This window comes from Arachis hypogaea, chromosome 5 (assembly GCF_003086295.3).
Source record: "Arachis hypogaea cultivar Tifrunner chromosome 5, arahy.Tifrunner.gnm2.J5K5, whole genome shotgun sequence".
In the NCBI taxonomy this organism is placed as follows: domain Eukaryota; kingdom Viridiplantae; phylum Streptophyta; class Magnoliopsida; order Fabales; family Fabaceae; genus Arachis; species Arachis hypogaea.
The window spans coordinates 50,188,927-50,202,640 of NC_092040.1; the positions used below are offsets into that span (position 1 = coordinate 50,188,927).

The window sequence follows — 13,714 nt, forward strand, 5'->3', positions numbered from 1 at the left end:
GCCCTACATACATCTTGCCATGGAAAGGAGTAAGAAGGATTGGATGAAAGTAGTAGGAAAGCAGATATTCAGAAGGAACACAGCATCTCCATACACTTATCTGAAATTCCCACCATTGAATTACATGAGTAACTCTATCTTTATTTTATGCTTTATTTTATTATTATTTTCAAAAAAACATTAGAACCATTTGAATCCGCCTGACTGAGATTTACAAGATGACCATAGTTTGCTTTATACCAACAATCTCCGTGGAATCGACCCTTACTCACGTAAGGTATTACTTGGATGACCCAGTGCACTTGCTGGTTAGTTGTGCGGAGTTGTGAAAAAGTGTGATTCACGTTTAAGAGCGCTACCAAGTTTATTGGCGCCATTGTTGATGATCACAATTTCGTGCACCAAGTTTTTGGCGCCGTTGCCGGGTATTGTTCGAGTTTGGACAACTGACGGTTCATCTTGTTGCTTAGATTAGGTAAATTAACTTTTAAAAAGTTTTCCAAAAATCTTTCAAAAATTTTTCTTTGTTTTCGTTTTTCAAAAAATTAATTTTCGAAAAATCATAAAATACCAAAAATTTTTTGTGTTTCTTGTTTGAGTCTTGTGTCATGTTTTAAGTTTTGTGTCAATTGCATGTTCATCTTTTTCTTGCATTTTTCGAAAATTCATGCATTGTATTTTTCATGATCTTCAAGTTGTTCTTGGTGAATTTTCTTGTTTGATCTTCATGTTTTCTTGTTTTGTATTTTTTTGTTGTTTTTCATGTGCATTCTTGCATTCATAGTGTCTAAGCATGAAAAATTTCTAAGTTTGATGTCTTGCATGTTTTTTTTTCTTGAAAATTTTTTTCAAAAATATGTTCTTGATGTTCATCTTGACATTGAAAGTGTTCTTGGTATTCATCTTGACATTCATAGTGTTCTTGCATGCATCATTGGTTTTGATCCAAAAATTTTCATGTTTTGGGTCATTTTTATGTTTTTCTCTCTCATCATTAAAAATTCAAAAATAAAAAATATATATTTTCCTTATTTTTCTCAAAATTTCAAAAATTTGAGTTGACTTAGTCAAAAATTTTTAAAAACTTAGCTTTTTCTTATAAGTCAAGTCAAATTTTCAATTTTAAAAATCCTATCTTTTCAAAATCTTTTTTCAAAACTCAAATCTTTTTCATTTTTTTATTATTTTCAAAAATTTTTAAAAATTTATTTTCAAAATCTTTTTCTTATCTTTATTTCAAGATTTTGAAAACTTTACTAACAATTAATGTGATTGATTCAAAAATTTGAAGTTTGTTACTTTCTTGTTAAGGAAGGTTCAATCTTTAAATTCTAGAATCATATCTTTTTGTTTCTTGTTAGTCAAGTAATCAATTTTAAATTTTGAAATTAAATCTTTTTCAAAATATCTTTTTCAATCATATCTTTTCAAAATATCTTTTTCAAATCATATCTTTTTCAAAAAAAATTTGATTTCAAAAATCCTTTCTAACTTCTTATCTTTTCAAAATTGGTTTTCAAGTCTTTTTCAACCAACTAATTGACTTTTTGTTTGTTTCTTATCTTTTTCAAAACCACCTAACTACTTTTCTCTCTAAAATTTCGAAAAACATCTCCCTCTTTTTCAAAATTCTTTTAATTAATTAATTGTTTCAAATTTTAATTTTAATTTTATTTCTTCTCTTAATTTTCGAAAATAACTAACCCTTTTTCAAAATTTATTTTCGAATTTCTCCCCCTCTCATCTTCTTCTATTTATTTATTTATTCACTAACACTTCTCTTCATCTCAATAATTCGAACCTATCTTCCCCCTTGTGTTTGGATTCTTACCTTTTTTCTCCTTCTATTCCTTTCTTCTTCTACTAACATAAAGGAATTTCTATACTGTGACATAGAGGATTCTTCTTCCTTTTCTGTTCTCTTCTCTTTCATATGAGCAGGAACAAGGAAAAAGGCATTCTTGTTGAAGCTGATCCTGAACCTAAAAGGACTCTAAAGTGGAAAATAAGAGAAGTTAAATTACAACAAGCCAAAGACAACTTTACTAAAATTTATCGAACAAGAAAAGGATATGGCAGCCGAACCCAACAACAATAATGCAAGGAGGATGCTTGGTGATTATACTACACCTACTTCCAAGTTTGATGGAAGAAGCATCTTAATCCTTACCATTGGAGCAAACAATTTTGATCTGAAACCTCAGTTAGTTGCTCTAATGCAACAGAACTGCAAGTTCTGTGGACTTCTATCAGAAGATTCCTATCAATTTTAACTAAATTCTTGCAGATCTATGAGACTGTTAAGACTAATGGAGTAGATCCTGAAGTCTACAGGCTCATGCTTTTCCCTTTTGCTGTAAGAGACAGAGCTAGAACATGGTTGGACTCTCAACTTAAAGATAGTCTGGACTCTTGGGATAAGCTGGTCACGGCCTTCTTGGCTAATTTCTATCCTCCTCAAACGCTGAGCAAGCTTAGAGTGGATGTTCAGACCTTCAAACAAAAAGATGGTGAATCCCTCTATGAAGCTTGGAAAAGATACAAGCAGATGACCAAAAGATGTCCTTCTGACATGCTTTCAGAGTGGACCATTCTGGATATATTCTATTATGGTCTATCTGAGTTCTCTAAGATGTCACTGGACCATTCTGCAGGTGGATCCATTCACCTAAAGAAAATGCCTGCAGAAGCTCAAGAACTTATTGACATGGTTGCAAATAATCAATTCATGTACACTTCTGAAAGGAATTCTGTGAATAATGGGATACCTCAGAGGAAGGAAATTCTTGAGATTGATGCTCTGAATGCCATATTGGCTCAGAATAAAATGTTGACTCAGCAAGTCAACATGATTTCTCAAAGTCTGAATGGATGGAAAAATGCATCCAACAGTACTAAAGAGGCATCTTCTGAAGAAGAAGCTTATGATCCTGAAAACCCTACAATGGCAGAGGTAAATTACATGGGTGAACCTTATGGAAACACCTATAATTCATCATGGAGAAATCATCCAAATTTCTCATGGAAGGATCAACAAAAGCCTCAACAAGGCTTTAATAATGGTGGAAGAAATAGGCTCAGGAATAACAAGCCTTTTTCCATTATCTTCTTAGCAACAGACAGAGAATTCTGAGCAGAGCACCTCTAACTTAGCAAACATATTCTCTGATCTGTCTAAGGCCACTTCAAGTTTCATGAGTGAAACAAGGTCCTCCATCAGAAATTTGGAGGCACAAGTGGGCTAGCTAAGTAAGAAAGTCACTGAAACTCCTCCTAGTACTCTCCCAAGCAATACTGAAGAAAATCCAAAAAGAGAGTGCAAGGCCATTGATATTGTCAATATGGCCGAATCCAAGGAGGAAGGGGAAGACGTGAATCCCAATGAGAAAGACATCATGGGACGTCTCCCAGACAAGAAGGAGTTCCTTATTGAGGACCTAAAGGAATCCGAGGCTCATATAGAGACCATAGAGATCCTATTAAACCTCCTTTTGTCATTCATGAGCTCTGAAGACTATTCTTCCTCTAAAGAGGATGAAGATGTAACTAGAGAGCAATTTGCTCAATATCTGGGAGCTATCATGAAGCTGAATACCAAGTTATTTGGTAATGAGACTTGGGAAGATGAACCTCCCTTACTCATTAGTGAACTAGATATATGGGTTCAGTAAGCTCTACCTCAAAAGAAACAAGATCCTGGTGAATTTTTAATATCCTATACCATAGGCACCAAGACCTTTGAGAAGGCTCTTTGTGACCTGGGGTCAGGGATAAATCTTATGCCTCTCTCTGTAATGCAGAAGATGGGAATCGTTGAGGTACAGCCTGCCACATTCTCATTACAGATGGCAGACAAGTCAGTAAGACAAGCTTATGGATTAGTAGAGGAAGTGTTAGCAAAGGTTAAAGGCCTTTACATCCCTGCTGATTTCATAATCTTAGACACTAGGAAGGAGGAGGATGAATGCATCATCCTTGGAAGACCCTTCCTAGCCACAGCAGGAGCTGTGATTGATGTTGACAGAGGAGAGCTAGTCCTTCAATTAAATGGGGACTACCTTGTATTTAAAGCTCAAGGATCTTCTTCTGCAACCATGGAGAGGAAGCATGGAAAGCTTCTCTCAATACAGAGTCAAACAAAGCCCCCACAATCAAACTCTATGTTTGGTGTTGGGAAGCCACAACCAAACTCAAAAGTTTGGTGTTGAACCCCCACATTCAAACTTTAAAGTTTGGTGTTGGGAGTCTACAACATTGACCTGATCACCTGTGAGGCTCCATGAGAGCCCACTGTCAAGCTATTGACATTAAAGAAGCGCTTATTGGGAGGCAACCCAATTTTTATTTATCTAATTTTATTTTTATTTTATTGTTTTTTTATGTTTTATTAGGTTCATGATCATGTGGAGTCACAAAACAAATACTAAAATTAAAAAAAAAGAATAAAAAACAGCAGAAGAAACAGCACACCCTGGAGGAAGGGCTTACTGGCATTTAAACGCCAGTAAGGAGCATCTGACTGGCGTTGAACGCCAGAACAGAGCATGGATTTGGCGTTGAACGCCAGAAACATACATCATCTAGCGTTTAAACACCAAGATTGCACACTGAGGGAAGCTGGCATTCAACGCTAGAAACATGCTATAGACTGGCGTTGAACGCCCAAAACAAGAATGGACCTGGCGTTTAACGCCAGAAACAAGCATCAATCTGGCGTTAAACGCCAGGATTGTATGAAAAGGGCATTTTACACGCCTCATTGGTGCAGGGATGTAAATCCTTGACACCTCAGGATCTGTGGACCCCACAGGATCTCCACCTACCTTAACTTACCTTCTCTCTTCTTCACACAACCCAATAACACTCTTCCCCAAAAAACCTTTCACCAATCACTTCAATATCTCTTCCCCATCACCTCTTCACCACTCACATCCATCCACTCTTCCCCATAAACCCCACCAACCTTCAAAATTCAAAATCACTTTCCCACCCAAACCCACCCAATATGGCCAAACCTTAACCCTTCTCCCCCCACTATATAAACCTCTTTATCCCTCTTCATTTTCACACAACAAAACCCTCTCTTCTCCCCCTTGGCCGAATACACATCTCTCCCTCTCCTCTATTTTCTTCTTCTTCTTCTTCCTCTTCTTCTTTTCTTTTCTTTCTTCTCTTGCTCAAGGGCGAGCAATATTCTAAGTTTGGTGTGGTAAAAGCATAGCTTTTTGTGTTTTTCCATAACCACTTATGGCACCTAAGGCCGGAGAAACCTCTAGAAAAGGGAAAGGGAAGACAAAAGCTTCCACCTTCGAGTCATGGGAGATGGAGAGATTCATCTCAAAGGTCCATCAAGACCACTTCTATGATGTTGTGGCCAAGAAGAAGGTGATCCCTAAGGTCCCTTTCAAGCTCAAGAAAAATGAGTATCTAGAGATCCGACATAAGATCCAAAGAAGAGGTTGGGAAGTTCTGACCAACCCCATTCAATAAGTCGGAATCTTAATTGTTCAAGAGTTCTATGCCAATGCATGGATCACTAGGAACCATGATCAAAGTGTGAACCCAAATCCGAAGAATTATCTTACAACGGTTCGGGGGAAATACTTAGATTTCAGTCCGGAAAATTTAAGGTTGGTGTTCAACTTGCCTATGATGCAAGAAAATGCATGCCCCTACACTAGAAGGGTCAACTTTGATCAAAGGTTGGACCAAGTCCTTATGGACATATGTGTGGAAGGAGCTCAATGGAAAAGAGACTCAAAAGGCAAGCCGGTTCAATTAAGAAGACTGGACCTCAAGCCTGTGGCTAGAGGATGGTTGGAGTTCATCCAATGCTCCATCATCCCCACTAGCAACCGATCCAAAGTTACTGTGGATCGGGCCATCATGATCCATAGCATCATGATTAGAGAGGAAGTAGAAGTTCATGAAGTCATCTCTCTTGAATTCTACAAAATAGCCAAAAAGTACTCCACCGTGGCAAGGCTAGCTTTTCCTCATCTTATTTGCCATCTATGCTACTCAGCTGGAGTTATCATAGAAGTAGACATCCTCATTGAAGAGGATAAGCCCATCACTAAGAAGAGGATGGAGCAAACAAGAGAGCCCATTAATGGATCTCAAGAGACACATGAGGAGGCTCATTATCAAGAAATTCCTGAGATGCCTCAAGGGATGCATTTTCCTCCAAAATACTATTGGGAACAACTCAACACTTCTCTAGAAGATTTGAGTTATAACATGGACCAACTAATGGTAGAACATCAAGAGCACTCCATCATTCTCCATGATATTAGAGAAGATCAAAGAGCAATGAGGGAGGAGCAACAGAGGCAAGGAAGAGACATAGAAGAGCTCAAGGACATCATTGGTCCTTCAAGAAGAAGACACCACTAAGGTGGACTCATTCCTTGTTCTTATTTCTCTGTTTTTTTATTCTTATGCTATATATTTGTCTATGTTTGTGTCTTTACTTTATGATCATTAGCATTCAGTAATTATGTCCTGAGGCTATGAATAATTCCATTAATCCTTCACCTCTCTTAAATGAAAAATATTTTTTTATACAAAAGAACAAGAAGTACATGAGTTTTGAATTCATCATTGAATTTAGTTTAATTATATTGATGTGGTGGCAATATTTTTTGTTTTTTGAATGAATGATTGAACAGTGCATATTTTTTTATCTTGTTATTTATGAATGTTAAAATTGTTGGCTCTTGAAAGAATGATGAACAAAGAAAAATGTTACTGATGATCTGAAAAATCATAAATTTGATTCTTGAAGCAAGAAAAAGCAGTGAATAACAAAATCTTGCGAAAAAAATGGCAAAAAAAAGGAGAAAGAAAAGGAAAAAGCAAGCAGAAAAAGCCAATAGCCATTAAAACCAAAAGGCAAGGGTAAAAATGATCCAAGGCTTTGAGCATCAATGGATAGGAGGGCCCAAGGAAATAAAATCCAGGCCTAAGCTGCTAAATCAAGCTGTCCATAACCATGTGCTTGTGGCATGCAGGTCCAAGTAAAAAGCTAGAGACTGAGTGGTTAAAGTCGTGATCCAAAGTAAAAAGAGTGTGCTTAAGAACCCTGGACACCTCTAACTGGGGACTTTAGCAAAGCTGAGTCACAATCTGAAAAGGTTCACCATGTGTCTGTGGCATTTATGTATCCAGTGGTAATACTGGAAAACAAAGTGCTTAGGGCCACGGCCAAGACTCATAAAAGTAGCCGTGTTCAAGAATCAACATACTTAACTAGGAGAATTAATAACACTATCTAAAATTCTGAGTTCCTATAAATGCCAATCATTCTGAACTTCAAAGGAAAAAGTGAGATGCCAAAACTGTTTAGAAGCAAAAAGCTACAAGTCCCGCTCATCTAATTAGAACTAATATTCATTGATATTTTGGGATTTATAGTATATTATCTTCTTTTTATCCTATTTGATTTTCAGTTGCTTGGGGACAAGCAACAATTTAAGTTTGGAGTTGTGATGAGCGGATAATTTATACGCTTTTTGGCATTGTTTTTAGATAGTTTTTAGTAGGATCTAGCTACTTTTAGGGATATTTTCATTAGTTTTTATGCTAAATTCACATTTCTAGACTTTACTATGAGTTTGTATGTTTTTCTGTGATTTCAGATATTTTCTGGCTGAAATTGAGGGACTTGAGCAAAACTCTGATAAGAAGGCTGACAAAGGAATGCTAATGCTGTTGGATTCTGACCTCCCTGCACTCGAAATGAATTTTCTAGAGTTCCCGAAATCTAAATGGCACGCTCTTAATGGCGTTAGAAATTAGACATCCAGAGCTTTCCAGCAATATATAATAGTCTATACTTTATTCGAGATTAGATGATGCAAACTGGCGCTCAACGCTAGTTCCATGCTGCATTCTGGTGTCAAACGCCAGAAATACGTCACGAACCAGAGTTAAACGCCAAAAACACGTTACAACTTGGTATTTAACTCCAAGAGAAGTCTCTACACGTGTAAAGCTCAAGCTCAGCCCAAGCACACACCAAGTGGGCCCCGGAAGTGGATTTTTGTATCAATTACTTAATTCTGTAAACCCTAGTAGCTAGTCTAGTATAAATAGGACATTTTACTATTGTACTAGTTGTCTTTGATTATATAGTCTCTTGACCATTCGGTCTTTTGATCATTCATGGGGGCTGGCCATTCAGCCATGCCTGGACCTTCATCACTTATGTATTTTCAATGGTGGAGTTTCTATACACCATAGATTAAGGTGTGGAGCTCTGCTGTACCTCAAGTTTTAATGCAAAGTACCACTATTTTCTATTCAATTCAAGCTTATTCTTATTCTAAGATATTCGTTGCACTTCAACATGAAGAATGTGATGATCCGTGACACTCATCATCATTCTCACCTATGAACGCGTGATTGACAACCATTTCCGTTCTACCTTAGACCGAGCGCATATCTCTTGGATTCCTTAATCAGAATCTTCATGGTATAAGCTAGAATTGATGGCGGCATTCATGAGAATTCGGAAAGTATAAACTTTGTCTGTGGTATTCCGAGTAGGATTCAGGGATTGAATGACTGTGACGAGCTTCAAACTCACGATTGTTGGGCATAATGAGAAACGTAAAAGAATCAATGGATTCTATTCCGGCATGATCGAGAACCGACAGATGATTAGCCGTGCTACGACAAGAGCATTTGGACCTTTTTCACTGAGAGGATGGGAAGTAGCCATTGACAACGGTGATGCCTTACATACAGCTTGCCATGGAAAGGAGTAAGAAGGATTGGATGAAAGCAGTAGGAAAGCAGAGATTCAGAAGGAACACAGTATATCCATACACTTATCTAGAATTCCCATCATTGAATTATATGAGTAACTCTATCTTTATTTTATGCTTTATTTTATTATTATTTTTGAAAAACCATCATAACCATTTGAATCTGCCTGACTGAGATTTACAAGATGACCATAGTTTGCTTCATACCAACAATCTCCGTGGGATCGACCCTTACTCACGTAAGGTATTACTTGGACGACCCAGTGCACTTGCTGTTTAGTTGTGCGGAGTTGTGACAAAGTGTGATTCATGTTTAAGAGCGCTACCAAGTTTATTGGTGCCATTGTTGATTATCACAATTTCGTGCACCAATGGCCCGATCCACAGTTACTTCTGATCGGCTGCTAGTAGGAACGATATAGCGTTGGATGAACTCCAACCATCCTCTACCCACAGGCTTAAGGTCCGGTCTTCTCAATTGAACTGGCTTGCCTCTTGAGTCTCTTATCCATTGAGCTCCTTCCACACATATGTACGTGAGGACTTGGTCCAACCTTTGATCAAAGTTGACCCTTCTCGTATAGGGGCGTGCGTTTACTTGCATCATGGGCAAGTTGAACGCCAACCTTACATTTTCTGGACTGAAATATAAGTATTTCCCCCGAACCATTGTAAGCCAATTCTTTGGATTTGGGTTCATACTTTGATCATAGTTCCTAGTTATCCATGCATTGGCATAGAACTCTTGAACCATTAAGATTCCAACTTGTTGAATGGGGTTGGTGAGAACTTCCCAACCTCTTCTTCGAATCTTATGTCGGATCTCTGGATACTCATTCCTTTTGAGCATGAAAGAGACCTCATGGATCTCCTTTTTCTTGTCCACAACTTCATAGAAGTGGCCTTGATGGACATTAGGTACCATAAATGGATATGGAAAAACAAAAAGCCATGCTTTTACCACACCAAACTTAAAAGGTTTGCTCGTCCTCAGGCAAAAGAAGAGAAAAAGAAGGGGTAGAAGAAGAAAATAAAGGAGATAGAGGGAGAGATAGGTTCGGCCAAGGGGGTAGGAGAGTGTTTGTGATGTGTGAAATTGAAGGAGTGAATAGGGGTATTTATAGGGAAAGAGAGGGAGAGTGGTCGAATGGAATTGGGTGGGTTTGGGAGGAAAAAGTTTTTGAATTTGAAAAGTGAGGTAGGTGGGGTTTTTGCGGAAGAGGGATGGAGGTGATTGGTGAAGAGAATATAGGAAAGAGGATAGGATTTAATAGGTGAGTGGTGTTTTGGGTAGAGTGTTATAGAGATGTGTGTGGGAGAAAGAGAGAGGTAGGGTAGGTGGGGATCCTGTGGAGTCCACATATCTTGAGGTGTCAAGGATTTCTCATCCCTGCACCATTTAGGCGTGCAAAAACGCCCTTAAAGTGCAATTTTGGCATTTAACGCCAGACTGTTGCCTGTTTCTGGCGTTAAATGCCAGTTTTTGTTACCTTTCCTAGCATTTAATGCCAAGCTGTTGCTTGTTTCTGGAATTTAACGCCAACTTGGTGCTCTGTTCTGACGTTAAATGCCAGTCTGGTGCCCATTTCTGGCGTTAAACACCCAGTCTAGTGCCCATTTCTGGCGTTAAACACCCATCCAGGTTCGGCCACACTAAGTAAGGTTATAGCCTTGCACTCTCTCTTAACGGCTATGGAAATCTAGCTTTCAAAGCTTTCCATACCTTGCTTCAGAATTGAAGGCCGAAAACTGGCGTACAACGCCAGCTTCTTGCCCTATTCTAGCATCCAGCGCCCACAAGAAGGAGACCAGCATTCAAACGCCCAAAGAGGACCCTCTATCCAGCGTTCAATGCACTAGAGGCCTCCAAGCATGTGGATCTCATCAAAGCTGAGTCCAAACACTCACCAAGTGGGCCCCAGAAGCAGATTTTAGCACGAAAAGACTGTTTTACCTTCTCTTATGTAATCCTTAGTCATTAGCTTAGTATTTAAAGAACTTTTACACGATCTTCAAAGGGAAGATCTGCTATATTTCGTTTTTCACATTGTATTTTCTATTAGTATGAGTTTTTAAACCTTTTAGGTTGAGGGGAGGAGCCCTGCTGAGTTCTATGGATTAATAAAAGTATTACTGTTTCCTTTCAATCTGTGTTTGATTCAATTCTAAGATGTATCTTCGTTCTTTAACTTGATGAATGGGATGACCCATGACAATCATCTTCGTTCTTCATAGTAAGAGACAACCACCCATGTTCTTGGGTTTGTGTGAATACGTAATTGGAAAGCATTAAACCACCAGCTTGATTATACATCTCTTAGATGACTAATTCACAACTTCGTTGGGGACTTCTCGAGACACCAGTTCAGCCGAGGTTTGGGGAGATTAGGGTCTCTGTGGTAAAGGCTAGAATCCAAAGGCGCAACATTCTCTGATTCGGAAGATTCAACCTTTTCTGTGGCATTTTGAGTAGGATCATTAAGAAGAATGGACTGTAGGAACTTCACCCTCAACCAGAATGGATCCACACTAACCCTGGGGTTCAAATCTGGAGGAGCATTGGCGACCTCTCAACCGACGACAATCACATACAGCCTGCCATAGAAGAAATCATTCACAATTAAAGAAAACAGTAAGAACAGAGTTAATCCAGAAGGACAAAGCATCTCCAAGCCTTGACCACCTTATTATCATAGTTTACACAACTTCTGAGTTTTGAGTAACATTTTCTCTGTATTTTCTTTTATGCAATTAAACAACATACCTACATCTCCTATTCGCCTGACTAAGATCTACAAGATAACCATAGCTTTCTTCAAACCACAAACCTCGTGGGATCAACCCTGACTCGCTCAGGTATTACTTGGACAACCCAGTGCACTTGCTGGTTCAGTTGTGCGAAAGTGTGGGATTCTGCGCACCAAGTTTTTGACGCTGTTGTCGGGGATTGTTCGAGTTTGAACAACTAACGAATTATCGTGTTCCTTAGATTAGGTATTGTCTTTAATTTTGTTAGAGTCTTTTATTTTATTTTTGTTTTCTCAAAAAATCAAAAAACTTTTTCAAAAATTTTTTTCTTCTTTTCTTTGTTTAATCTTTGTTTTTGGTTTGAATCTTTTGTTTTTGTTCTTGTTGAAATTTTCACATTCTTTGAGTCTTTCTTTCTAAAAATTTTCAAAAATAGTTTCTTTTGTTTAAATCTTATGTCAATCTTCAAGTTTGGTGTCTTCTTGTATCTTTTTTTAAGTTTTCGAAAATTGTGTCTTTGGTTTTTAAAAATATTTAAGTTTGGTGTCATTTGCATGCTCTTGTTTTCTTTGAATTCTTTGAGTTTTGTTCTTGGTGTTCTTCTTGATCTTCAAAGTGTTCTCGCTTTTCTCTTTGTTTTGATCTTAAAATTTTTATGTTTGGTGTCTCTTTGTGTTTTAATTTTCTTTCAAATTTTTGCATAGTAGGTGTCTTAGATCTAAAAATTTTATGTTTTGTGTCTTTTTGTTGTTTTTCTTTTTCTTCATTAAATAAAAAAATAAAAAAATAAAATATCTTTTATTGCAATTTTTGAAAATCACAAGCAATTTTTCAAATTTTAATTTCAAAATCATTATCTTATCTTATCCTATCTTAGTTTTAAATTTCAAAATTCAAATCTTTTCAAAAATCATATCTTTTTCAAAATCTTATCTTTTCTTTTTATCTTTTTTAAAATTCAAAAAAATTATCTTATCCCAAATTCAAATCTTAAAATTCAAATTTCAAAATTCAAAAATTTAAATTTCAAATTTCAAATTTCAAAATAAAACCTTTTCTAAAATCAAATCTTTTTCAAATCTTTTTAATTTAAAACTTATCTTCTCTTAACTTCCTTATCTTATGTGTCTTACCTAACTTATCTTATCTTCGCTATCTTATCTTATTTTAAATTTTAAAATTAAATCTTTTTCAAATCTTTTTCTTATCTTGTTGACTTTTTCAAATATTTTTAAAATAAAATCTTTTTTATCTTCCATCTTATCTTGTTTTCAAATCTTTCTTAATTAATTACTTGTCTTATCTATCTTCTTTTTCAAAACCTCCTAACTAATTCCTTTCTCTTTTAATTTTTGAAATTTCTTTCTCTCTCTCTCTCTCTCTCTCTCTCTCTTCTTTTTTGAAATTCATTAATTAATTCTCAATTCTTTTTAATAATTAACCTTTATTTTTGAATTAAATAAATAAATAAAATAAAAACAAAAATATTTTAATTCTTGTTTATCTTTTTACTTCTAATTTTTGAATTCTTCTTTTCCTTCTTCTATCTTCATTCCTCTTCTCTTCTTCTTCACATCTCACTGGAAGCCCTCTATACTCAAATCAGGCATAAAAGCTTCCTTTCTTTCTTTCTTGTTTTCTTTTTCTTGTTTATGACCAGGAACAAGGATAAAGAGCCTCTCTTTAATCTTGATCCTGAATCTGAGAGGACTTTAAAGAGGAGCTTACAACAATTTAAAGAAAACACTTTTGGAAGATACCTTTCAGAAAATTTTGAAAAGGAAAGTGAATACATGGCAGCTGAGCCTAATCATGAAACAGAGGCAAGAAAGGTTCTTGGTGCTTACACCAAGCTTACCTCTGACTTTTATGGCAGAAGCATCTCTGTACCTGCCATTGGAGCTAACAACTTTGAGCTTAAGCCTCAGTTAGTCTCTCTTCTGCAATAGAATTGCAAGTTCCATGGACTTTCACTGGAAGATCCACACCAATTTCTATCAGAATTCTTGCAAATCTCTGATACTGTTAAGACCAATGGAGTGGATTCTGAGGTCTACAAACTTATGCTCTTTCCCTTTGCTGTAAGAGACAGAGCTAAGATATGGTTGGATTCTCAACCTAAAGAGAGCCTAGACTCTTGGGAGAAGCTGGTCAATGCTTTCTTGGCTAAATTTTTTCTTCCTCAAAGGATGAGA

The 13,714-nt window shown here is 36.8% G+C and overlaps 1 non-coding gene across 1 annotated transcript; it reads right to left on the reverse strand.

The window, feature by feature from the left end:
* Positions 1 to 2,470: 2,470 nt before the first annotated feature.
* LOC112804242 (small nucleolar RNA R71) lies at positions 2,471 to 2,578 on the reverse strand. The gene has a single exon (XR_003202858.1). It is a non-coding gene; the product is annotated as a small nucleolar RNA R71 (small nucleolar RNA).
* Positions 2,579 to 13,714: the final 11,136 nt, after the last annotated feature.